We start from the raw sequence: 6,237 nt of genomic DNA on the forward strand, positions 1-6,237 counted from the left end.
AACAGCATCTACAGTCCTTCTTCAACCTCTGAATCTGATTTTTGCTCAAGTCCCTCAATTTCAGCCAGAAATTACCTGAAATCACAAAAAAATACACAAACTCATAGTAAAGTCCAGAATTGTGATTTTTATTTAAAAACTAATAAAAATATACTAAAAACTAACTAAATTATACTGAAAACTATGTAAAAACAATGCCAAAAAGCGTATAAATTATCCGCTCATCACAACACCAAACTTAAATTGTTGCTTGTCCCTAAGCAACTGAAAATCAAATAGGATAAAAAGAAGAGAATATACTATAAATTCCAAAATATCAATGAAACATAGCTCTAATCAGATGAGCGAGACTTGTAGCTTTTTGCCTCTTGAATAGTTTTGGCATCTCACTTTATCTATTGAAGTTCAGAATGATTGGTATCTATAGGAACTCAGAGTTTAGATAGTGTTATTAATTCTCCTAGTTCAGTATGTTGATTCTTGAACACAGCTACTTTATGAGTCTTGGCCGTGGCCCTAAGCACTTTGTTTTCCAGTATTACCACCGGATACATAAATGCCACAGACACATAACTGGGTGAACCTTTTCAGATTGTGACTCAGCTTTACTAAAGTCCCCAATTAGAGGTGTCTAGGGTTCTTAAGCACACTCTTTTTTTTTTTTGCTTTGGACCTTGACTTTAACCGCTCAGTCTCAAGTTTTCACTTGACACCTTCACGCCACAAGCACATGGTTAGGGACAGCTTGGTTTAGCCGCTTAGGCCAGGATTTTATTCCTTTAGGCCCTCCTATCCACTGATACTCAAAGCCTTGGATCCTTTTTTATTACCCTTGCCTTTTGGTTTTAAGGGCTATTGGCTTTTTGCTCTGGCCTTTTGGTTTAAAGAGCTTTTGGCTTTTTCTGCTTGCTTTTTCTTTCTCTTTCTCTTTTTTCGCCATTTTTTTTTCTGCAAGCTTTTGTATTCACTGCTTTTTCTTGCTTCAAGAATCATTTTTATGATTTTTCAGATTATCAAATAACATGTCTCCTTTTTCCTTATTCTTCAAGAGCCAACATATTTAACATTCATAAACATCAACTTCAAAAGACATATGCACTGTTCAAGCATTCATTCAGAAAACAAAAACTATTGTCACTACATCAAAATAATTAAACTAGTTTCAAGGATGAATTCGAAACCATGTACTTCTTGTTCTTTTGTAATTAAAACATTTTTCATTCGATGATGGATTTATATTCATAACTTTAAGGCATAGACACTTAGACACTAATGATCATGTAATAAGACACAAATATAAATAAACATAAAGCTCAGAAATCGAAAAACAGGAAAATAAATAAACAAGGAGATTAAGGAATGAGTCCACCTTAGTGAGGGTGGCGTCTTCCCCTTCTTGAAGAACCAATGGTGCTCTTGAGCTCCTCTATGTCTCTTCCTTGTCTTTTTTGCTCCTCCCTCATAGCTCTTTGATCTTCTCTAATTTCATGGAGGATGATGGAGTGCTCTTGGTGATCCACCCTTAGTTGTCCCATGTTGGAACTTAATTCTCCTAGGGAAATGTTGATTTGTTCCCAATAGTTTTATGGAGGGAAGTGCATCCCTTGAGGCATCTCAGGAATTTCATGGTGAGGAATCTCCTTATGCTCATGTTGAGGTCCATGATCTCTTGTTTGCTCTATCATTTTCTTAGTGATGGGCTTATCCTCTTCAATGAGGATATCTCCCTCTATGTCAATTCCAGCTGAATTTTAGAGGTGGCATATGAGGTGAGGAAAGGCTAACCTTGCCCAAGTGGAGGACTTGTCAGCCACCTTGTAGAGTTCTTGAGGTATAATCTCATGAACTTCCACCTCTTCTCTAATCATGATACTATGGATCATGATGGCCCGGTCTATAGTAACTTCAGACCGGTTACTAGTAGGAATGATTGAGCGTTGAATGAACTCTAGCCATCCCCTAGCCACTGGTTTGAGGTCAAGCCTTCTTAGTTGAACCGGCTTGCCTCTTGAGTCAATTTTCCATTGAGCTCCTTCCTCACATATGTCTATGAGGACTTGGTCCAACCTTTGATCAAAGTTGACCCTTCTTGTGTAGGGGCGTGCATTTTCTTCCATCATTGGCAAGTTGAACGCCAGCCTTACATTTTCCGGACTGAAATCTAAGTATTTTCCCCAAACCATAGTAAGCCAATGCTTTGGATTTGGGTTCACACTTTGATCATGGTTCCTTGTGATCCATGTGTTTGCATAGAACTCTTGAACCATTAGGATCCCGACTTGTTGAATGGGGTTGGTGAGAACTTTCCAACCTTTTCTTTGAATCTCAAGTCGGATCTCCGGATACTCATTCCTTTTGAGCTTGAAAGAAACCTCAGGGATCACTTTCTTCTTAGCCACAACTTCATAGAAGTGGTCTTGATGGACCTTTGAGATGAATCTCTCCATCTCCCATGACTCAGAGGTGGAAGCAATTGCCTTTCCTTTTCTCTTTCTAGAGGTTTCTCTGGCCTTAGGTGCCATAAATGGTTATGGAAAAACAAAAAGCAATGCTTTTACCACACCAAACTTAAAATGTTTGCTTGTCCCCGAGCAAAAGAAGAAAGAAAGAAGTAGAAGAAGAAGAGAAATGGAGGAGAGGAAGAGATAGTAGGTTTCGGCCAAGTGGAAGAAGAGAGGGTTGTGTTGTGTGAAATAGAAGAAAGAATGAGGGGTTTATATAGAAGTGGGGAGGGTTTTAGGGTTCGGCCATTTAGGGTTAGGTTTGGTAGGGAAAATATTTTGAATTTGAAGGTAGGTGGGGTTTATGGGGAAGAGAAGATGGATGTGAGTGGTGAGGGGGTGATGGGAAAGAGTGATTGAAGTGATTGGTGATGGGCATTTGGGGAAAAGAGTTATGAAAAGGTGTGAATAGGAGAGAATAGGGTTACGTGGGGATCCTGTGGGGTCCACAGATCCTGAGGTGTCAAGGATTTTTAATCCCTGTACCCTTTAGACGTGAAAAACGCCCTATACATGCAATCTTGGCGTTTAACGCCAGACTGCTGCCTGTTTCTGGCGCTAAACGCCACTTCCATGCTCTGTTCTAGCGTTTAACGCCAGGTAGATGCTTGTTTCTAGTGTTAAACACTAGCTTGGTGCCTGTTTCTGGTGTTAAACACCAGACAGATGCTTGTTTCTGGCGTTTAAACTCCAGACTGTTCTCCTCTAGGGTGTGCTATTTTTCATTCTATTTTTCACTCTGTTTTTGATTTTTCAGTAGTTTTTGTGACTTCACATGATCATGAACCTAAAGAAAACATAAAATAACACTAGAAAATAAATAAATATAATTAGATAACATTGGGTTACCTCCCAACAAGTGCTTCTTTAATGTCAATAGCTTGACAGTGAGCTCTCATGGAGCCTCACAGATGTTCAGAGCATTGTTGGAACTTCCCAACACCAAACTTAGAGTTTGAATGTGGGGGTTCAACACCAAACTTAGAGTTTGGTTGTGGCCTCCCAACATCAAACTTAGAGTTTGACTATGGGGGCTTTGATTGACTTTGCAGTGAGAGAAGCTTTTCATGCTTCCTCTCCATGGTTACAGAAGAAGATTCTTGAGTTTGAAACACAAGGTTGTCCTCATTCAGTTGAAGGACTAACTCTCCTCTGTCCACATCAATAACAGCTCTTGCTGTGGCTAGGAAAGGTCTTCCAAGGATGATGGATTCATCCTCATCCTTCCCAGTATCCAGGATTATGAAATCAGCAGGGATGTAAAGGCCTTCAACCTTTACTAGCACATCCTCTACTTGTCCATAAGCCTATTTTCTGGAGTCGTCTGCCATCTCTAATGAGATTCTGGCAGCTTGCACCTCAAAGATTCCCAGTTTCTCTATTACAGAGAGTGGCATGAGGTTTATCCCTGATCCAAGGTCACATAGAGCCTTCTCAAAGGTCATGGTGCCTATGGTACAAGGTATTAAGGACTTTCCAGGATCCTGTTTCTTCTGAGGCAATCTCAGTTGATCCAGATCACTTAGTTCATTGATGAGCAAGGGAGGTTCATCTTCCCAAGTCTCATTACCAAATAATTTGGCATTCAACTTCATGATTGCACCAAGGTACTTGACAACTTGCTCTTCAGTAACATCCTCATTCTCTTCAGAAGAAGAATACTCATCAGAGCTCATGAATGGCATAAGGAGGTTTAATGGAATCTCTATGGTCTCTAGATGAATCTCAGATTCCTTTGGTTCCTCAGAGGGAAACTCCTTATTGATCACTGGACGTCCCAGGAGGTCTTCCTCACTGGGATTCACGTCTTCTCTCTCCCTTTTAGGTTCGGCCATGATGGTTAAATCAATGGCCTTGCACTCTCTTTTTGGATTCTCTTCTGTATTGCTTGGGAGAGTACTAGGAGGAGTTTCAGTGACTCTTTTACTCAGCTGGCCCAGTTGTGCCTCCAAATTTCTAATGGAGGACCTTGTGTCATTCATGAAACTTAAAGTGGCCTTAGATAGATCAGAGACTATATTTGCCAAGCTAGATGGATTCTGCTCAGAACTCTCTGTCTTTTGCTGAGTGGATGATAAAAAAGGTTTGCTATTGCTAAACCTGTTTCTTCCACCATTGTTAAAGCCTTGTTGAGGCTTTTGTTGATCCTTCCATGAGAGATTTGGGTGATTTCTCCATGAGGGATTATAGGTGTTTTCATAGGGTTCATCCATGTAATTCACTTCTGCTATTGCAGGGTTCTCAGGATCATAAGCTTCTTCTTCAGAAGATGCCTCTTTAGTACTGTTGGATGATTCCTTCAATCCATTCAGACTCTGAGAGATCATATTGACTTGCTGAGTCAATATTTTATTCTGAGCCAATATGGCATTCAGAGTATCAATTTCAAGAACTTCCTTCCTCATAGGCGTCCCATTATTCACAGGATTCCTTTCAGAAGTGTACATGAACTGGTTATTTGCAACCATGTCAATGAGTTCTTGAGCTTCTGTAGGCGTTTTCTTTAGGTGAATGGATCCACCTGCAAAATGGTCCAGTGACATCTTTGATAGCTCAGACAGACCATCATAGAATATATCCAGGATGGTCCATTCTGAAAGCATGTCAGAAGGACACTTTTTGGTCAGTTCCTTGTATCTCTCCCAAGCTTCATAGAGGGATTCACCTTCTTTCTGTTTGAAGGTTTGAACATCCACTCTAAGCTTACTAAGCTTTTGAGGAGGAAAGAACTTGGCTAAGAAAGCCGTGACCAGCTTATCCCAAGAGTTCAGGCTATCCTTAGGTTGAGAGTCCAACCATATTCTAGCTCTGTCTCTTACAGCAAATGGGAAAAGCATAAGCCTATAGACCTCGGAATCAACCCCATTGGTCTTAACAGTATCACAGATATGCAAGAATTCAGTTAAGAACTGAAAAGAATATTCAGATGGAAGTCCATGAAACTTGCAGTTCTGTTGCATCAGAGAAACTAATTGAGGTTTAAGCTCAAAGTTGTTTGCTCCAATGGCAGGAATTGAGATGCTTCTTCCATGTAAATTAGAATTTGGTGCAGTAAAGTCACCAAGCATCTTCCTTTCATTGTTATTATTTTCGGCCATGTCTCCTTCTTTTTCGAAAATTTCTGTCAGATTTTCTCCAAAAAGTTGTGCTTTAGCTTCCCTTAGCTTCCTCTTCAGAGTCCTTTCAGGTTCAGGATCAGCCTCAACAAGAATGTTCTTATCCTTGTTCCTGCTCATATGAAAAAGAAGAAAACAGAAAAGAAAATATGGAATCATCTATGTCACAGTATAGAGATTCCTTATGCAAGTATAAGAAGAGAAGAATGTAAGAAGGAGAAGAGGTAAAATTCGAACACGGAGAGGAAGATGGGGTTCGAATTTTGGGTGGAAGAGAAGTGTTAGTAGATGAAAAAATAAATAGAAGGAGATGAGAGAGAGAGAATTTTGAAAATTAATTAAATTAAAAAATAAAATTTAAAGTTAAATTTCGAAAATTAAAATTGAAATCAAATTAAATTAAAAATTAAAATAATTAGTTAAAAAAAAGGGAATTTTGAAAAAGAGGAAAGGGATTTTCAAAAATTAGAGAGAGAGAATTAGTTAGGTAGTTTTGAAAAAGATAAAAATCAATCAAAAAGTTAAGTGGTTAATTGAAAAGGATTTGAAAATCAAATTTGAAAAGATAAGAAGTTAGAAAGGATTTTGAAATTGATTTTGAAAAAGATGTGATTGAAATT

At 39.0% G+C, this 6,237-nt stretch overlaps 1 non-coding gene across 1 annotated transcript; it reads left to right on the forward strand.

Moving 5' to 3' along the window:
- Positions 1-5,098: 5,098 nt before the first annotated feature.
- On the forward strand, positions 5,099-5,206 carry LOC148580808 (small nucleolar RNA R71). Its single transcript, XR_015896677.1, has one exon. It is a non-coding gene; the product is annotated as a small nucleolar RNA R71 (small nucleolar RNA).
- Positions 5,207-6,237: the final 1,031 nt, after the last annotated feature.

Source organism: Arachis ipaensis, chromosome B10 (assembly GCF_059453495.1).
Source record: "Arachis ipaensis isolate K30076 ecotype BB chromosome B10, ASM5945349v1, whole genome shotgun sequence".
Lineage (NCBI taxonomy): Eukaryota > Viridiplantae > Streptophyta > Magnoliopsida > Fabales > Fabaceae > Arachis > Arachis ipaensis.